We start from the raw sequence: 21,771 nt of genomic DNA on the forward strand, positions 1-21,771 counted from the left end.
TATTGGATCAAATCCAACTGATTGGATTCTCTCATTTTCAGGGGTCATACACTTAGTAGATTGTATATGTGATCAGCCACAGCTGCACCAACTGGCTAATGATTTAATAAACCAACCTTCTGGTTTATCAACACAGCCAGAAAATACACTTGCTATTATGGTTAGGCCAGTGCTTGCCTAACCAGACAAGTTGACACCAGTACCCAACCATCACAGTCCACCCCTTGTCAACATGGCAGCTATACAACATGCTTGATTTCTAAATAGAACATAGTAGCAGACAAATGTTTTGCCTAACAATACTCCATGGTCCTGCATACAACTGGAAATGGACTAAACCTCTCCAGAATAGGATGCAAGTCCTTAGGTAACATTCACTCTTAAGCTTGATATCCCATAACTTAACTACTATAACATGAACAGTATAGCTTATGTTATATGATATGAAGAAAAGATATTTGTTTTATGTACAAATACAAACATACTCAACAAAACAAGGAGGAAATATTCATACCACCACAGTCCTCGTTTCTGTAAATGGTCATGTGGCCATAGTTCATATTTATCGCTACCTTCTTCTGCTATGCATCCCATGTTCCCTGTACGCTCAGCAAGCACTTCAGCAGGCTGTGGGTCTTTGCCATGTGAAGTGACCCAAACCTTCAGGCTTGAAGTTTCTGGGCCATTGGTAGTCCTGCCTGGATTGGATTTTCCACTGACTTTAATCAAAGGGCATGGTAGTACTAAGAGATGTCTTAGGGGATCTCCTGTATTCCAGGAAAACCCTTTTTACCTCCATTGTGTAGTTGCAGTTTTATTTCCCCTTGGTAGTAAGAATCAATCACCCCAGCAAGTACAGTAATCCCCTTCCTTGCCTGTTGATTCAAAGGAACGAGAAGTCCAAAGTGGCCAGGTGGCAGTCTTAATTCCATTCCAGTTCAATGGAATCATTGTTGTGTCTCCTGGTAGGAGCACTCCTCCTATTGGAAGTAAGAACTGGGAAGACTCAGCTCTGGGATGACCAGATGTTTCCTAGCACATCCACAACTGCTCCTTGACCACATTTACCTGGAATAACATCTATCACATCTCATTTGGCACAATTTGTCAACGGGCCTGGATGTGCTGGAAAATGGTGTCCTTGGCTGAGCAGTTGCTTCTAACAACATCATTACACTTTGAAAGGGAATGTTTGGTGGAGAATACCCATCTCTTCTACACCATACAAGTTAGCTAAGACAATAACAGCCAGGCTCCACTGGGAAGACCTGTAGCCAGGAAGGAGAGAGACTCGCTCATCCCATCTCTGTGGGACCTCTGCTTCTGGCCTTTACTTCTAGCCCCTCCTAATCCATATCTGCTAATTCACCATGTTTAATTGAAGTCTATAGAATGATTTTTAAAATGTGTATGATTTTTAGGTTTAGAGAAGACCTTTGACATTTGAGGATTTTGGATATCTGTAAGACTCTAAAGATCCATGTCAGCGATTAATCTTGTTCACAGGATCATGAATTGAAATCTCAAAGAGTAAGACAGAGGAAAGGAAACAAAACACACTACTAGGAAGCAAACTGTTCTAGTTTTCTAGCTGCCAGAATGCAATATACCAGAAATGGAATGGCTTTTAAAGAGGGGAATTTAGTAAGTTGCTAGTTTACAGTTCTAAGGCCGAGAAAATGTCTCAATTAAAACAAGTCTATAGAAATGTCCAATCAAAGGCATCCAGGGAAAGATACCTTGGTTCGAGAAGGCTGATAAAGTTCAGGGTTTCTCTCTCAAGTGGAAGGGCACATGGTGAACACAGTCAAAGTTTCTCTCTCATCTGGAAGGGCACATGGCAAACACAGCATCATCTGCTAGCTTCTTCTCCTGGCTTCCTGTTTCATGAAGCTCCCCAGGAGGCATCTTCCTTCTTCATCTTCAAAGCACTGGCTGATGGACTCTCTGCTTCGTGGTGCTGCAGTGTTCTCTGCTCTCTTTGAATCATTTTCATTCTCCAAAATGTTCTCTCTTTTATAGGACTCCAGAAACTTATCAAGACTCACCTAAATGGATGGAGACATGAAATCACCTAATCCAGTTTAACAACCACTCTTGGCTAAATCACATCATCCAGGGAGATGATCTGATTACAGTTTCAAACATACAGTATTGAATAGGGATTATTCTACTTTTATGAAATGGGGTTTTGATTAAAACGTGGCTTTTCTAGGGGGCATACATCCTTTCAAACCAGCACATAAACCTTGTCACTTCTCAGGCATTTCAGGGAGGTTTTATTGTTTTCTACTTGTTTTTGAAATTCTCCTTCAAGATCATAAGTAGTGCATGAGTTTAGGGTTCAACTGCAGAGTCAGAAGGAACAAACCCCACAAGTCTATGCTCACTTTAGACATGAGCCATACGTTGGGGTCGCCGGGGCCCCCCTCACTTCAGACTGCCAAGTTTGGGGTTTCCACAACTATCCTCAGGAAAGTGCTGTACTTTGGTTATGTTTTCACTATAGTGAAAAGTTACAAGTTAGGACCAGCCAAGAAAAGAAACACATAGGATAGGGTCTGGAGGGGTCCTAAATGCGAAGCTTCCATTATCCACCGGGATGAGCTACCCTCTCAGCATCAAAGCATGACAATACTGAGAAAGTATTGCCAGTCAGGGAAGCTCACACAAGCTTCACGCCTAGAGTTTTCACTGAAGCTTCCTCACTAGGCATGATTTGACTGAATCATTTGCATGGGGTTGAACTCAGTCTCCAGATTTCACCCTTTCCCTGAGGTTGGGTTGCTGTCTGTGACTCAAATATCCAGCCCTCTAATAATGCAGCTCATTTTTCAGATGTGACCACCCCCCACCTTGAGTTACCTTGTTAGCATAGACTATCAGGAGTAGTCTGAGGAGGGGCCCATCATGAATTAAAAGACTTTTGGAAAATTCTAAGGGTTTAGAGGTTACCTTCCAGTGACTGGGTCAAAGACCAGCCAAATAAATTCTTTACTAGACAAGTGGTCAGTTGTAATAGTAAAAGGATTTATCCAGGTGTGAAAAGATCATAAATATGAAAGTATTGGGATTCAGCTTTCTTCCATCCCACCCCCCAACTTTGTAACCAAGAAATTTGGATTTAATAGATGATTTTGATTACTGAATCACATTCTTTTTTGCTTTCCGGGATATCGGAGTAGATAGAGGGGAATGCCTGAAATCCCTAAACTGTAATTCAGCTGCCCTGTTATCTGAAATGATCGTAAAAACCCTTATCTTGTGCCTTTGTGACTGTAAGAGCTGTTACTCCTTTGCGTGTGTGAGTATGTGTGTGTGTGTGTGTGTTACTCCTTTTAGCTGGTCATTTTCTTGTAGGGCAAAGGACCTAATCCTAACAAAGAATCTGATGTCAGCCATTAACTAGTTTCAGTCCTGGACATCTTTAAAACATATCGGCCAGACTCAGCTATTGAAAGATAACTTGTCTCCCTTCCTTTTGGCTTATATCTTTAGAATTGAAATGATAGCTCTGCCTCTGCTCCTTTCACCTTATGTTCACCTATGGAAATGATAATAACACCATCTCCTTTTCTGCTTTGAACCTGCTATGCAAAATGACCTCATCTCCCCTTGCTAAAATCCTTCAAAACCTTGTGCCCCCCTAATTTCTGGAGACAGATTTAGGGCCGCTAGGCCACCTGCTCTCCTACTACCTGCCTAGTAATAAACTCTTTCTCTCTTTGAAACCTCAGTATCTCAGGAATTGTTATTGAGCACATCAGGCAAAAGAATCCTGGCCTTTGTCTGGTAACAACTTCACTCCCACCTGCCATTATCTTGCGAAGGATTTTATTAATTTTTGTTTTTGGGCTCTGCTGCTTGGCTCTGGCATTTGACTAAGAAGGAGATGGGAGAGTGCAGAAGAGAGGCCCTGTATCAGCGTAGCCAGCTGACCTGTTTCCTAGATGGCCCTGGCTGCTGATGGCCTGTTAGTGGTATAAAGGTATTTCCTAAATATCTCAAGATTGCTGTTTTGGATTAGCATTATGCAGCACATTCTGAAACTTTATGAATTGTTGTATATAGGATAAGGATAATTTGTGAGTTTAGGAAAGGGAAGAATAAGGTTTTGGAAGAGAATAGCTGCCAAGTGTGTCCAAAAAGGACCCATAGGAAGTTTTACTGCACGTTGCATGCTATGCATCCTCTCTGCCACTTCTTCAAGAGATTTCAGAAAACACCCATGTGATGATCTTCAAGATATTCAGGAGGCAGACTTGCTTTCCTTTTGGGTGGAACACCATGCTGTGCGAAGCTTTAAGAGCAGGAGGATTCTGTTTTCAGTTTTAATACGCAAATAGTAGAACCCAACTCACAGTGTAAAGGGGGAACTTACACTTAGGATATTAAATGGATTCAAAGATGCCTCATGGAATCCAGTGGCAGAGAAACACCCAGAATTCAGACTGGAACAGTGGGCTGGAAATTGGTCAGGACTTCTGTTCTTCTCTCCTGTATTTGTGTCTCCTTCAGTCTGTTCTTATTCTCTGAGACCAGGTTTCTTACTGATTATGGCTATGACACAACACCTACTTTTACATTGACAGCTCCAGCCACCAGCCAATTTCAGCTACACATTCCAGAGGGAGAAAATCCAGTTGGTCCAGCCTGGGGTTTCATGTCCACGCCTGGTCCAGTCTCCTGTGGGAGAAAGGGCAGGGTCATGGAGTTGCATATGTGCTTGGGAGAGGCAGCAATCTCCAAAGAGAGGTGGGAAGTGCTGGGCTAAGCTACTTACACATCTATTATTTAAACCTCACAGGAACTCCATGAGATATGTAATATGATTGTTATCTTACCAGTGATGCAATTGAGGCTTAAAGAGGCTCATCAACTTCCCCAAGGTCACAAGTGGGTAAAGCCCAAAGTCAGGTTTCAAGGCTGGGCCTGTCTGACTCCCCACCCAGGTGTCTGATTTCAGGGCCTCCTGGGAGGGGTGCATGTTGCTAGGTGTGTTTAAACTAAAAACGCTCTAATAAATGTGTAATTATATTCCAGTCCTCCCACACCCCACCCAATTGTTTGTGATACTGTAAAATATTTAGAACATAAAAACACTGAATGACTACCAGAGAATGACAAAATGTTCTAAACATCTTCCTCTTAAGATTAAGAAAATTAATTATGAAATATTTAAAATATATGGAAAACTGTAGATGAGATGACATCTGTAGTGTGTACTTTTATGTTGGGTTGCTCTTTTTATTTTATGGAAAAGACCAATCCTATATATTTTTTACAGTTATCTAGATGTGGACAATGAGTTCAAGGCTGTAAGTCCTTAGCGGCAGGAGAGATGTTTGCATGACTCTTCGCCCTACAATTCACTCATTGCAACTGCAATTAAATGCTGATTAAGTACAATTTGGCGATGATGACAATTGAAGCAGAACTATATTACATCTGAGCTATTTAAATATGGACCCCAATCAACTTTGCAAACTTCACTGTAGAACTCTGAGATTGTAAGTGCCTTTGTACAGATATCCAATCCGTGTCTGTGTAGTTTTAACGGGCTGTGAATGGTTGCCTGTGTGCTGTGTGACAGCCAAGAGACCCAGGAGCTTAGACTCTAGCTAGAAGAGTGAGAAGCCTCCAGCTCAGTGACTTCCATCCTCATCCCTTACCTTTAAGAATACCTGCTCCAAGTCCCCTTGGGGGTATGATGAGAGAGGGGGAAAATTCAACTTCCCCATGTGGAGAATTCCTGATATTCTCACAAGCAGGGGACAACCAAAGCAATAGCCCCAGCCCTCAATCTTGGGGTTTCTTCATATGAAACTTCTCTCTGCAAAGGATAGGCTAAGCCTGCTTAAAATTAGGCCTAAGAGTCACCCCCAGAGAACCTCTTTCATTGCTCGGGTGTGGCCTCTCTCTCTCAGCCAACAGGACAGCAAACTCACTGCCCTCCCCCTCTTTACGTGGGACATGACTCCCAGGAGTGTGGACCTTCCTGGCAACATGGGATAGAAATCCTAGAATGAGCTGGGATTCAGCACCAAGGGATTGAGAAAACCTTCTTGACCAAAAGGGGGAAAAGTGAAATGAAACAAAATAAAGTGTCAATGGCTTAGAGATTTCAAACAGAGTCAAGAAGTTATCCTGGAGGTTATTCTTATGTATTATACGTTTATCACCTTTTTAGTTTAAGGTGTATTAGAGAGGCTAGAAGGAAGTACCTGAAAATGTAGAGCAGTGTTCCAGTAGCCATGTTTCTTGAAGATGAATGTATAATGATATAGCTTTTGCAATGTGACTATGTGATTGTGAAAACCTTGTGTTTGATGCTCCTTTTATCTATGGTATGAGTAAAGCATATGGATTAAAAATAAATAAATAATAGGGGGAACAAATGTTAAAATAAACTTAATAGATTGAAATGCTAGTGAGCAATGAAAGGGAGTGATAAGGGGTATAGGAAAAAAATAGGGGAAACAAAGGCTAAAATATATTGGGTAGATGGAGATGTTAGCAGTCAATGAGAGGGAAGGGTAAGCGGTATGGTATGCATGAGTTTTTTTCTTTTTTCTTTTTATTTCTTTTTCTGAATTGATGCAAATGTTCTAAGTAATGATCATGGTGATGAATATACAATGATGTGATCTTATGAGTTGTTGATTATATACCAAGAATGGAGTGATCGTATGGTAAGAATATTCGGGTTTGTATGTTGTTATGTTTAAAAAAAAATTAATAAAAAAAGGAACACCTGCTCCACTCTATAAACCGTACTTGTTCTGTGTTATCAGGAGCATGGCTGAAAAGAATGCTGACATTTTGTTTCTGTTGGGCGTCTTTGTGGGTGTCCTTGTCTGTGTGTTTTGGAAAGATAATATTCAATGTCAAACAAACGATCAGATGTTGAGTATGGGGTACAGGGTGCTTAACCATGGAAATACTTACAGTTAATTAGGATAGTTACTATCTTCTACCACAGTTGGTATATCAAGAGTCATACATATTTGATAGAGAATTTTCACAATTAAAAAAACACAATGCCCTAATAAGGACTCATAATAGCAAGTACTCAAAAGTAAAATCCTGGGAGAGAAACACTGTTCACATCCCTGAGTGAGTCAGGGAGTATTTTTAGCTTTGGACTTTTCTGGATTTTCTTACTGCTCCCTTCAGCAACTGATACATGGTCTGTGTGAGCTTTAGCTGCATTGCTAGTGGGTTTTTTTTTTTCCTTCATTAAGATTTTTCTTAAGAAGCAAAATCTTGTATTTATATAATCTTTGAAACAAACATGTCATAAAATGCTCAAAATCCAAGGTGATAAAGCTTGATTTTGTTTTGAAGTACCTTCAAAAGCATCTTCAAGGTTTTCTTGAATCCCTTGCATTTTGTTTGTTTGTTCTGTTTTGCATGGATTGAAACTTGTGGGGCCTGTGATGACCTCAGGAACAAATAAATATAAAACCACTTGCTCCTTCATGCATTTCCCGGGTTCTTTCAAGTAAAGGCCCAAGCCAATTGTTCAAAATGATCCAAGCACCCTAACTTGATCAAAAAGAATTTTGCTTCTAATGACAGAATTTGTTTGGAGGCACTGCCTGAGGAAAGAATAACTGAACAGGCTGGAGCTGTGGAAGCTGGGAAGGCTGTTTATTTGTAGAAGCTGGTTGGCATTTATCAACCACGGCCTCCAAGAGGTGGGCAGGACAGACAGCTCTGCCGCCCTCAGTCCCCTCATACCCACATGCTGGGAATTGCAGCTTCAGCAGTCACCAAACATTTGGGTACAGAAAAAGGACTGGCTGGTTTCTTAACACCCTCCTATCCCCCTAGTCACCCCTTCATATTCCAATCTTGGAGATCCCGCGGTCTGCAGGGCTCTCTTCACCCTTTGGCATCTGTGTCCATCAGCCCCAACGCTGCACAGGGTCCCGCCTTTTATTTTTTTAAATGTGCAAAGTGCACATTGACCCTCACCTAGGCACAAAATCTGAGTGCACAGGAATCTTTTAAATAAAGTTTTGTAGCCCATGTAATCTTTCTACTGGGTCGCAGGAGGTTCTCAAGAAATAATTTTTCATTGATTCTCTGTTCCCTCTCTAGATTTGTTGGGCACATTTTGAGTTTGGTGGCTCAGGGTACGGTAAGAAGAAAATAATCTTCAAACATCTGAGAAGGATATAGTAAGCAAAAACACTCTGGAAAAGGCCCTCAGACACTGCCTTAGTATTCAATTATTAGTGAACATCAGAAAGGAAAGGGCTTTCTCACCATATGTTAAAACAGAACATTTAAAAAAAATTTTTATGCTATTTTTAAAATTAATTTTCAAAATTAAAAAAATATATAACAAATGCAAACATTCTTAACTTTTGATCATTCTGTTCTACATATATAATCGGTAATTCACAATATCATCACATAGTTGCATATTCATCATCATGATCATTTCTTAGAACATTTGCGTCAATTCAGAAAAGGAAATAAAAAGGCAACAGAAAAAAATTCATACATACCACACCCCTTACCCCTCTCTTTCATTGATCACTAGCATTTCAATCTAAATTTATTTTAACATTTGTCCCCCCTATTATTTATTTTTATTCCATATGTGTGCTGGTTTGAAAGGATATATGCCCCCTAGAAAAGCCATGTTTTAATCAAAATCCCATTTCATAAAAGTAGAATAATCCCTATTCAATACTGTATGTTTGAAACTGTAATCAGATGATCTCCCTGGATGATGTGATTAGTCAAGAGTGATCGTTTAGCTGGATTAGGTGACGACATGTCTCCACCTATTTGGGTGGGTCTTGAATTGGTTTATTGGAGTCCTATAAAAGAGGAAACGTTTTGGAGAATAAGAGATTCAGAGAGAGCAGAGCAGAATGACATAGCCACGAGAAGCAGAGTCTACCAGCTAGCGACCTTTGGAGATGAAGAAGGAAAATGCCTCCCGAGGAGCTTCATGACACAGGAAGCCAGGAGAGGAAGCTAGCAGATGATGCCGTGTTTGCCATGTGCCCTTCCAGATGAGAGAGAAACCCTGACTGTGTTTGCCATGTGCCCTTCTGCTTGAGAGAGAAAGCCTGAACTTCAATGGCTTTCTTGAACCAAGGTGTCTTTCTCTGGATGCCTTTGATTGGATACTTCTGTAGACTTGCTTTAACTGGGACATTTTCTCAGCCTTAGAACTGTAAACTAGCAACTTATTAAATCACCCTTTTTAAAAGCCATTCTGTTTCTGGTATATTGCATTCTGGCAGCTAGCAATCTAGGACAATATGTTTTACTCATGTGTTGATAAGATAGATAAGATAGATAAAAGGAGCATCAGACACAAGGTTTTCACAATCACACAGTCACATCATGAAAGCTATATCATTATACAATCATCTTCAAGAAACATGGCTACTGGAACACAGCTCTACATTTTCAGGCAGTTCCCTCCAGCCTCTCCATTACATCTTGACTAACAAGGTGATATCTATTTAATGCGTAAGAATAACCTCCAGGATAACCTCTCGACTGTGTTTGGAGTCTCTCAGCCATTGACACTTTATTTTGTCTCATTTTGCTCTTCCCCCTTTTAGTCAGGAAGGTTTTCTCAGTCCCTTGATGCTGAGTCTCAGCTCATTCTAGGATTTCTGTCCCACATTGCCAGGAAGGTCCACACCCCTGGGAGTCATGTCCCACAAAGACAGGGGGAGGGCAGTCGGTTTGCTTGTTGTGTTGGCTGGAAAAAGAGGCTACATCTGAGCAACAAAAGAGGTTCTCTTGGGGGTGACTCTTAGGCCTAATTTTAAGTAGGCTTGACCTATGCTTTGTGTGGTTAAGTTTCATATGAACAAACCCCAAGATTGGGGGCTTGTCCACACTGCTTGTGAGAATATCAAGAATTCAACTTGGGAACAGAGACCATCAGGAGTTAGAAATAGAGTAAGATAATGGGTAATTGGAGCTGAAGGGATACAGACTGTGCAACAAGGCTGAATACAAAAACTCAAAAATGGACAGCACAATACTACCTAATTGTAATGTAATTATGTTAAAACACTGAATGAAGCTGCATCTGAGCTATAGTTTTTTTTAAATATATTTTTTGTATTTTTAATTTTTATTTCTTTCTCTATATTATCATTTTATTTCTTTTTCTGTTGTCTTGCTATTTCTTTTTCTAAACCGATGAAAATGTACTAAGAAATGATGATCATACATCTATGTGATGATATTAAGAATCACTGATTGCATGTGTAGAATGGAATGATTTCTAAATGTTGTTTTAGTTAATTTTTTTTAATAAATAAAAAAAGTCAAAAAAAAAAAAAGAATTCAACTTGGGGAAGTTGAACTTTCCCCCTTTCTCACCATTTGCAAACAGACTTTGCAAATACTGTTTTATTCACTAAGACAGAACACTTTGAATATCCTTTTCCTGCAGCTATCAAAAAGAATATATATATCTATATATTTATTGTATAGTATAACATATACCCAAAGCAAAGAAATAAAAAACCATAGTTTTCAAAGCACTCTTCAACAAGTGGTTACAGGACAGATTCCAGTGTTTGTCATGGGCCACCATACGATCCTCTCAGATTTTTCCTTCTAGCTGCTCTAGCATATAGGAAACTAGAAAGCTTAAATATTTTTTTATCACCACAATTGACTTTTTTCTTTCTTTTTTTGTGAAAAATAACATACATACAAAAAGCAATAACTTTCAAAGCACAACACCACAATTAGTTGTAGAACATATTTCAGAGTTTGACATGGGGTTTACAATTCCACAGTTCTAGGCTGTTACTTCCAGCTGGTCTAATGTACTGGAAACTAAAAGAGATATCAGTATAATGACTCAGCAATCATATTCATTTGTTAAATGCTATCTTCACTGTATAACTCCACCATCACCTTTGATCTTTCCATCCTCTCTTTAGGGGTGTTTGGGCTATGGCTATTCTAAATTTTTCATGTTTGAAGGGGCTGTCACTAATATGGGGTAGGGAAATGGAAGTATCTGATGTTCTGGAGAGGTTGGGGCCTCTAGGTTTCAGGACTTACTGAAAAGTATAATTTAAAAAGAGATTGTCATTATAAAAACTGTCAAATTTTCTTAGGACCTGGGGTTCTACAGGACTGAATCACTCGATGGTGACTCTCTTACAAGGAATACTTTTCTTAGAAAACTTGTGGCAAAGAAATACCAATTGGGTCATAATTTAGAGATAACTGAAGGAATTTGGGGACAGTAAAAAATAACCCGGCACTGCTATTGTTTCCATCTGACTATAACAGAGGCAACCTAGGGATCGTCTCCACTAAAGACTAATACCCATGGTAGAACTTATCCATATGTCCTCAGAAAAGAAATTAGATGGCAAACCCTTGCATTTGCTCAAGAAGAGCCAACGTTTTTAAATGTGCTAGAAGTACATTTTCTCTAATACCAACTTGTTAACTAGTTAGTGCACAATTATGCATAAATAATCACCTACCTGTATGTAAAATGGTGCTGCCACTCTGGAAAACAGCCTGAAAGTTACTCAATATGTTACACATACAGTTACCATATGACCCAGCAATTCTACTCATAGGCATGTGTTCTAGTTTGCTAGCTGCCAGAATGCAACACACCAGAGAAGGATTGGCTTTTAATAAAAGGGATTTATTTCATTAGTTCTTCAGAGGAAAGGCAGTTAACTTTCAACTGAGGTTCTTTCTTACGTGGGAAGGCACAGGGTGATCTCTGCTGGTCTTCTCTCCAGGCCTCTGGGTTCCAACAATTTTCCCCGGGGTGATTTCTTTCTGTACCTCCAATGGCCTGGGCTGAGCTGCGAGTGCTGAGATGAGGTATGCTGAGCTGCTTGGCTGTGCTACATTGATCTCTCTCATTTAAGCACCAGCCAATTAAGTCAAACATCATTCATTGCAGCAGGCACGCCTCCTAGCCAACTGCAGATATAATCAGCAACAGATATGCCAAGCCCCAACCAACAGTGTTCCCGAAAATCCTAAAGAATACCCTCGGCTCTATTTAGGACTCTATAAACTTTTACTTAGCAAGTTTGTTTTTTCAGAAACTTAAGGTCTCCAGATTGTTTCTTTGCCAGATAAGCCCTGAAACCCAGAGGTACCGGTTTCCCTAAGAACCTAAACCAGTTTCATTCCTGTACCTCATAAGATCAACTCCCTTTTCCAGTACAGAGAAGTTAAAAGTGAAAGGGAGAAGGGCGGGCCGCGGTGGCTCAGCGGGCAAAGTGCTTGCCTGCTATGCCGGAGGGCCTCGGTTCGATTCCCGGCCCCAGCCCATGTAACAAAAACGGAGAAACAGAATACAATAAAAACAAGAAAATGTTTAAAGATGTTTCCCTTTCTTCCTTCCTTCCTTCCTTCTATCCTTCCTTCCTTCTCTCTGTCTTTCCTTTAAAAAAAAAAAAAAAAAGTGAAAGGGAGAAACCTTTATGGAGTCTCAGTTCATGCCCTAGGTATTCTCAAGAGTCAACAGGAGTGATGTTGGTTGGGGTTTAGTGAACCATGCCAATCAGCACTATCTAACTGATGCTTGCAAAACAGTAACCCCCAGAATAGCCTCTCAACTCCATTTGATCTCTCTTGACCACTGATACCTTATTTTATTACACCTCTTTTACCTCACCTTGGTCCAGAAGGCGTTGTCAATCCCACAGTGCCAGGACCAGACTCATCCCCGGGAGTCATGCTCCACATTGTCAGGGAGACCTTCACTCCTAAAATGTCATGTCCCACAGGGGAAATGGCAAGGACTTTCCTTGCAAAGTTGGGTCTAGAGAGAGAGAGGTGACATCTGAGCAACAAAGAAGTTTCCTGGAAGCAACTCCTAGGCCTCCCCTGGGCAATCCTAGTTTCTCACCCACAGAAACAAGCTTCATAAGGGGAAGCATCAAAATCAAGGGCCTGGCCCCTTTTCCTGGGAGTCCTCAATGGTTGAGAGGGTACTCGGGGTTTCCCAGATGGGAAAGTTCAATAATTCCAAATATATATTTATAGATATATATTTTTTCCTTCAGACTCTCAAGGGGCTCCACCAACACCTCCCAATTGTCAGCTCACCACAGTCTGAGACGTATCTCAGCATTACACTAAGCTGCACACAACTACAAGGCCTCATTCCCACTCTGGACCCCAGGAGTCTGGGTAGTTCAAATAGCTATCTAGACAGGTTGATTTAGATTATGTGTTACAGAAAATCTAGGTTCCAGACATGATAAGTCTCTCTGCCTCTGGACTCATACAAAAGGTGACGGTCTAGAGTATATACACTATCATGTTTTTCCCTGTATTCTGTTTACCTTGGACCCAGCCAGACTGGCTTCCCAGAGGGTTCCTAGGTCAGATAAATCCTGAAACCCAGAGGGACCAACCATTTCAATATTATCAATTAATTACATCCCTCTATCCTTTAGGTTGACAACCTTCCCCAACATAAAAAATTCAGAATGGGCATTGCCCAAAGATCCCTATAGATTGGGAGAAGCATCAAAGGAGAAGGAGGAGGTAAACAGAGATAAAAGGATTTGGCAAATGAGTATAGCTGCTGAATGACTATATTAAAATTCTTTCTTGCTTCCAGTGTTTAGGAGCAGCTAAAAGGAAAAATCTGAGATGATGGAATGGTAGCCCACGACAAACACTGGGATCTGTTCTGTAACTACTTTTTAAAGTGTGCTTTGAAAATTATTGCTTTTTTTTTCTTTGTTTGTATATGCATTTAACAGTAAAAAAAAAAAAGTTGTTGTTTTAAAAGAAATAACACACAAATCCAGAATATGGGACATCCTACAAGACAACCAGCCTGGACTTTTCAAAAAGAAAAAAAAAAAGTGGTGAGATTATTTGAGACTAAAAGAGACTAAAAAGATAATAGTGTTCTAGTTTGCTAGCTGCCAGAATGCAACACACCAGAAACGGATTGGCTTTTAATAAAAGGGGATATATTTCGTTAGTTCTTCAGAGGAAAGGCAGCTAACTTTCAACTGAGGTTCTTTCTTTCGTGGGAAGGCACAGGATGGTCTCTGCTAACCTTCTCTCCAGGCCTCTGGGTTCCAACAACTTTCCCCGGGGTGCCTTCTTTCTGCATCTCCAAAGGCCTGGGCTGAGCTGCGAGTGCTGAGATGAGGTATGCCAAGCTGCTTAGGCTGTGCTATGTTGTGCTCTCTCATTAAGCACCAGCCAATTAAGCCAAACGTCATTCATTGCAGCAGGCACACCTCCTAGCCGACTGCAGATGTAATCAGCGACAGATGAGGTTCACGTACCGTTGGCTCATGTCCACAGCAACAGAACTAGATGCCTTCACCTGGTCAAGTTGACAACTGAATCTAACTACCACAGATAGTATGATGCATAACTGGATGATACTGGCTTGAAAAATAAGAACAGCTATTCTTGGGACAACTGAAAAATTTTGAATATAGAATGCGAAGTAGATGATATTATGAAATTCTTGTTAATTTGCTTATGTGTAATAATGTGGTTGAATAAGAGGATATCTTTATTTTTAGGAAACGCATGCTGAAACTTTTAACAGATAAGCATCACAGTGTCTGCGACTTATTTTCAAATAGCTCAGCAAAAGACACACAAATGTATGACTAAAGCAAATATGAAAAATGTTATTAAATCCAGGGATAAGGTATCTTTGAACTGCTTTGAACAATTGAAAATGTTTTTATAATAACAAATTCGGGTGGCGGAGAGGGGGATGGAGTCCAGCATTGTATTTGATTATGTGGTCATATCTAAGAAGTGACAAAAGAAAAACTGTTCATAAATATATCTGCAAGTGAAAAAAAAGCAAAAAACGTGAAAAGGAAGAGACGTAAATGAGAAATTAGGATTTAACAAATGATCATGACTGCTGACTCATTATACAGATATTTCTTTTTAGTTTCTAGTTTACCAGAATAGCCAGAAGGAAATACCTGAAATCGTTGAACTGTAATACAGTAGCCTTGATGTTTGATAATGATTGTATAACTACAGCTTTTATCATGTGACCATGTGTTTGTGGAAATCTTGTGACCAACACTCCCTTTATCCAGTGTATGGGTAGATAAGTAATAAAATAAAGACATGCACTGGAAAAAACTATATGTCAGATAAAAATATAACTCACATGTAATAATACAGTGCAGAATGTTTTAAAACAGAGCCAATGTCATCTAAAAGAAAAAGGATTGGAAGGAAGTCATTTCATAATGATCTCCTACTTAAAAGTAAACTTTAACGTTTCTTTGAACTCCCCCAACATTTCTACTTGAGTGCTAACTTCAAAATACTTGTTAATAAAAGCAAAACACTATTCAAGAAAGAAAACTGGATCATAGTTTTCCAAAAAAAAAAAAAAGAGAAACAAAACAGGAAAGTAATTCAACAAACCATTAACATTGATTGTCTTTTGGTGTTATACGTAATTTTTTTCTATACATATTTCTTTCTGCGTACTTGTGCCAGTTTGAAAGGATGATGTGCCCTAGAAAAGCCATGTTTTAATCCTGATTCATCTTGTGGAGTGCAGCCGTTTCTTTTATTCCCTATTGAGCACTGTAGATTGGAAACGTGGTTAGATTATCTCCACAGAGATGTGACATGCTCAATTGTGAGTATCAACCTTTGATAAGAGGGACATGTGACTCCGGGCATTCCAGGTGGGTCTTGATCAGTTTACTGGAATCCTTTATAAAAGGAAACGTTTTGGAAAGACCTTCAGAGCCACAGAGCCATGCAGCCAGAGCCCTTTGGAGATGAAGAAGTAATACGCCTCTGGGAGAGGTTCATGAATCAGAAAGCCTGGAGAGGAAGCTAGCAGATGTCACCATGTCTGCCATGTGACTTTCCAGTTGAGAGAGAAGCCCTGGATGTGGTCGGCCTTCTTGAACCCAGGTATATTTCCCTGGATGCCTTAGATTGGACATTTCTATAGCCTTGCTTTAATGTGGACATTTTCAGTCTTAGAACTGTAGACTAGCAACTTAATAAATCCCCCTTCTTAAAGCCATGCTGTTTCTGGTATATTGCGTTCTGACAGCTTGCAATACTTTTCTGTATTATTCATACGTTTATAATGAACGTATGAATTTACTTATCCATTAAAGAGTAATTTTTAAAATAAATGAGCACTTTTTATTAGCAAAAAAAAAAGTAAGTAATCTGTCATCTTATTATTTTGAGCTAACCACTGGTAAACCTTTGGCATTTTCCTTTCCGTCTTTCCTGTGAATATATGTGTAAATAAAGGGATCAGGCCATATAAGTAGCTTAGAACTCTGCTTTTTCATTTATCCTTGTATCATGAGCATGCTTTTGAAGTCAGGTTTAAACAACTTTTGAGTTATGAAATAATACATTACTTTGTTTGTTTTCCAAAACTTAAGAGAAAAAAGACAAGTCCCAAAGTACGATTATCTACAATCTCAACTTCTAAGGATAGTCTCCGATGATACTTTTAGTTTTTTCTAAAAGCTTTTTCTATGGATATGCATACATATGCTTTTTTATTTTACAAAATTGGGATTATATTGTAAATTTGGTATTTCACATAATATTGTCTCCTGTCAATTTCCTCAGAAGTAGGTTTGAAAAATAACAGCCTGCATGGGAATTAACTGGCAGAAGAGCTCTTGAGAGGAAGGCTTCCCTGCCTCTCTGCTGTGTCCTCAGCTGCCCTACCTGCTGGGGTCGTGGGTCAATTTGTCAGACTCAGTCCATTTAATTGTCAACATGTTGACAGTCTCTTTCTCTCTCAGTCTTCTCTTTCTCCCCTCTCTCTGTCTCCTTCAAATAATTATTAACACTGTTAGTCCCTCTTTGATGCCTTGGCCTGGCTTCCAGAACAAACTCTTAAAAAAAAACCACAACAAAAAAAACCTTGCTTCATTGAATTTACTCAAATATTATTATGAAAGGATTCCATTATTGTTCAGTAGTATAGACTGAGGAATATAGAGAAAAGTTATAATCCTTTTCGTTTTTGGCTCACCCTCAAGTAACTTTTTTTAAAAATTCCTTTTATTTTACTTTACAGTAATAATATAAAATCTTTCCTAAATGTGAAGTCCTTGTAGCGAATTTAGGTAATGAAGTAGATAAGTTATACTGAACAGCTTCTAGAATCGAAGAAACGTTCTGATAGCCCGGCTCTCAAAATATATCTTTGTCTTTCATATTCATTTTCCTTAAGGTGTAGATAAACATTTAAAGGTTGCTCTTCCAGCTCTGGCTCAGTGACAGTGAAAACAAGCACCACTAGGCAAACGCAGCCCTACAAGGATAAGTGTCCACATAGGTCACTCTGCAAAGGAGAGCTATTTTAATTAATTTGAATTAATTTGACCGAAAAACCTTTTTGAAATCATTTTCGCTTTAGCCTCTGCGGCATCCTCCCAAAGGCCCTGAAGGTCTTGTACATGTCCATGAGACGTGATCATTTTATTGTAGAGGCAAGGATGATGATGAGTTTTACCTTCCCCAGGAAAAAACACCTGGTGTTGGGGTACTAGCCCCATTATTTTGGGAGGTGCTGGTGCATGGCCCGGGAATCGAACCCGGGTCTCCCGCAGGGAAGGCGAGCATTCTACCACCGAACCACCCGTGCCCCACTATCCACCTTTTATTAGCACAGAGATCCATGAACACAACATCTAGGTAAAGACTAGAGGTAAGTGTCTGTTTTGCCTCGTGGTCTTTGGCGGCTACAACACTGGAGATCACACAGGCAGCTCCAGTGGTCTAGTCAGGGGAGCACGGGCACTGGTTCATGTCGCAGGAGACACAGTATTTGCTGCTTTGGTCACTAATGGGGAGAGCACCACAGTGGCCGATTCAAAAATCTTGAACACCCATTTGTTCTAAACTTTGTCACATGAATAAATATATCATCGTCTGCAGTCATTAGGAATCTGGCATGTGGACAAAATGTATTTGCCCGGCTAAACTGCAGAAGTAACTTAGTAAGACTGTAGAAAGAATCAACAAAGCCTTGCTGAATTATATCATTGTACATTTGATTTTCCCAATCCAGTGTTCTTTGCATTTCTTCTCTTGTCAGTGGATTAGCAGGAGTTCCTAAAGCCAACAGAGCTTTGATGTTGGCATTAGGCTGAGACGGAACATACTTCTCATTGCCCCACCTTTATCTACTCGCAGAACGACAGCCACAGTTTTCAGGAGCATGCCTTACAGACAGTAAAGGGAGGATATCTCAGGCTTGACACTTCTCCCGTGGTTCATGAAGTACTGGCAACTGATAGCCCCATCTGGGCTGCACTGAGTCAGGCTGTCACTCACAAAGTCATAGCTATTTATGAGGTCTCTGTAAGAGTAGGACTCCATATGGTTCACTATTTGATTATCATTCAGTCTCTCCTGAAACACAAGGCTTAGTATAAAAGAAGTGGCAAAAAACTGAACCAACTGCCATTTTTTGACTCTTTTGCCACTAACAAAAATTCTGACTTCCATTCAGGTCTGTTTTTATGTAGGATCAGTTTTAAAAACAGGTGCTTCCCTCTTTGGGACCAGACAACTTTGTATTTTTCAGAACAGGTGTCCATCTTAATACAAATTGATCATTAAAATTTTAAAAAGGAGCTTATTTCAAAAAGCATTTCCTTTAATATCATTTTTTTTCGTGAGTGCAAAAGCACGGGACGCTCTGTAGAATGGGGGCACTGGCACATCAAAGTTTTTTCCCCTGGCAACTATGATTAGCCTCGCATAGCCCTTCCATGTGCCTCTGTTTTGTAAATGTTATATGAAACCGTGTACCAGGCACAGGCAGGAGGCTGTAAAGGCTTCAGACATGCCTCAGGTGAGATGTTCTACCGAAGAGAAAGTAAATGTTCCAGTGCAACCTGGAACGGCACCCACCGCACCACGCGCGCACGCTGGCACGCTGGAGCGAGCTAGGTCGCTCCGGGTCCCGAATGCGCACTCCTTCCCCGGAATGCGCACTCCCTCCCGGCTGCACGTTCGGGCGCGGGTGGGAAGGGCCTCACCAGCTTCCCCGACGCTGCGCTGCACGCGATCCCGGCCAGGGCCGCGGGCCCGGGGACTGGGTGTCTGCTCCAGCCGTGGCTCCCGGACCCGAGCGCGCGTTCCCACCTGATCTGGAGCAAACCCGGTGTGAGCAAAGGCCTCCCGACTTTCTTCCCTTCGCTCTGTTAAGTAACTTTTGATAATTTAATATATATATCCTTCCACATCTCTTCCTATCTTCTGTTGCTTCTTTTAACATTTCATCTTTCTCTTAGTTTTTCATCAGTTTTACTGTGATACACTTAGGTATGGATTTCTTTTTATTTATTTCTGCTTCAGGTTTCTCATCAGTCTTGAAAAATTCTCAGCCAGTATCTCTCCAAATGTTGCTCTGTTGCAGTCTCTTCTCTCTTTCGTCTTTTAGTAGAAATCACTCCAGCTACAATTTTGTAAGACCTTCTCACTGTATCTTTTAAATGTCTTTTACTTTCTTTTATACTTCCAATCCTTTTTGGGTTTCCTTGCTTCATTTTGGGGATTTTCTTTTCACCAATTCACTACTTCTTTCTTCAGCTATTATACTCACCCATTAAGTCGTTAATTCCATTATGGTTTTCATTTCTAGAATTTGCATTTGATTCTTTTATGTAGTTTGCATTTTTCTACTAAAATTCTCAATCTTGTTATTTATCTCCTTGAACATTATAAAAATAGTTATATTAAAGTTTGTATATGTGCTAACTCCATTGTCCCGAGTTTCTTTATGTTCCTGTTGTCTGTTTTTTTTCCTGATGATTTTTTGTTCACATTACCTTATCTTTTTATGTGTCTGGTTATTTTTGGTTATATGTCAGACATTATATTCTGAAATTATTTATATAAATAAGTTGAGGCATAGGATGATGTTATATCTCTCCAGAGAGGATTTTCATTTGCTTCTAGGAATCTGAAATCACCTCTAGCCAACTTTAGGGACTGAGAGAACCCAAGTTGAGTTGCTGTTCCTGCAAGGACCTTTCTGCTTCTCGTCTTCCCGTACACTCAGGTATAACCTGTCAGGGTTCCAATCTTCTGGACTCCAGTGCCTGTTCCCCAGCCTCATGCAGCTATCAAATAGCAGAAAACACTGCTCAGCCTTTGAGCTGTCTCCCCCAGAATTAGAAAGTATGTTAAAGGTAAAAAGGGGATGCAGACTTCTTGGGCACATCCCTGAGCCTCTGTCTTACTTTACGTCCTGGCCTAGTAGTTCTCCAATATGTTGTCAGTCCTCCTGTGCCTTCAAGAAGATATTCTACAGCTTTTTCAGTTGTCCTTGGCAGGAGGTTTGGTCTGAGTTACACATCATTACAGGAAGTGACAGTTCCAGCCCCACGTCTTTTCTCTATGCATATACAAACATACAAACAAATATGCACATAGAGAGAGAGACATGGGTTAACTGTGAGACTAGATGGAACTTAAGCTTCAGATACTTTCACTTACATGAACACCTTCTGTTCTTGTTTTGCAAGCTGCTGAAATGCAATATAACAGAAATGGAACAGCTTTTTAAAAAAGGGAATTTATTAAGTTGCATGTTTACAGTTTTAAGGCCATGAAAATGTCCAAATTTAGAAATGTCCAATCTGTAAGGCATCAAGGGAAAGATACCATGGTTCAAGAAAGCTAATGATGTTCAAGGTTTCTCTCTCTGCTGGAAAGGCGCACAGCAAGATCTGCTCGCTTTCTCAGTGGCTTCCCTGGGGCTCTGTCTGTTCTGTTGCCTGTGTTGGTTCTGGTGGCCCTCGTGGCTCTAAAGCTTTTTCCAATATGGTTCCCTCTTACAGGGCTCGAGTAAGCAACCCCACCTTGAATGGGTGGAGACATCTCCATGGAAACCATCTAATCAAAAGTTACCACCCACAGTTGGGTGGGTCACATCTCCATGGATAATCAAAAAGCTTCCAACCAGCAATATTGAATGAGAATTAAAGGACATGGCTTTTCTGGGGTCCACCACCCCCAAAACCGGAGTTCCATGTACTTATGGTGTTCAATTAAGCTGTCCACAAAAGTTATATTAGGAATCGCACTAGTCAAAATATAAATTTTGTACCAAATAAACATTTTTTTGCTTTACTCTCACACATACGTTAAAAATTTTAAAGTATGAATTACCATCTATTTTCAACACCCTGCAGTAATGACATTCCTTTGTTCTTCCTCATGCAAAAACATTTTTAAATTTGTGTGTACAAGTTTTTATGTGGGCATATGTTTTCATTTTTCTTGGATATATACCTAAAAGTAGAATTACTTGGTCAAATGGTAAGCTTACGTTTATCTTTTTGAGGAACTGTCATACTGGTTTCCAAAGTGGTTGTACCATTTTACATTCTCACTAGCAGCCTATGAAGGTTCTGATTTCTCTACATCCTCACCAGCCCTTTTTGATTATAGCCATCCTAGCGGGTGTGAAGTGACATCTCACTGCGGTTGTGATTTGCATTTCATGTGCTTATTGAGTACCTTTTCATGTGCTTATTGGCCATTTGTATATCTTTTTTTTTTAACATCTTATAGAGCTTTTTTATTTATTTTTTTAATTTATGATACATAACCACATACAAACACATTCTTATATGTTCATTCCATCTTGTTATGCAATCAACAACTCACACTATCATCTATGTGACTGTTTTAAGAGCTTACAATCTAGGACCCTTTATAATAAGCCCCACCTGTTAACCTGTGCTTTTGACTTTAGTTCAC

The 21,771-nt window shown here is 40.0% G+C and overlaps 1 pseudogene; it reads right to left on the reverse strand.

Moving 5' to 3' along the window:
* Positions 1-17,289: 17,289 nt before the first annotated feature.
* LOC143679574 (lactosylceramide 1,3-N-acetyl-beta-D-glucosaminyltransferase-like) lies at positions 17,290-18,504 on the reverse strand (annotated as a pseudogene).
* Positions 18,505-21,771: the final 3,267 nt, after the last annotated feature.

Source organism: Tamandua tetradactyla, chromosome 4, assembly GCF_023851605.1.
Source record: "Tamandua tetradactyla isolate mTamTet1 chromosome 4, mTamTet1.pri, whole genome shotgun sequence".
In the NCBI taxonomy this organism is placed as follows: domain Eukaryota; kingdom Metazoa; phylum Chordata; class Mammalia; order Pilosa; family Myrmecophagidae; genus Tamandua; species Tamandua tetradactyla.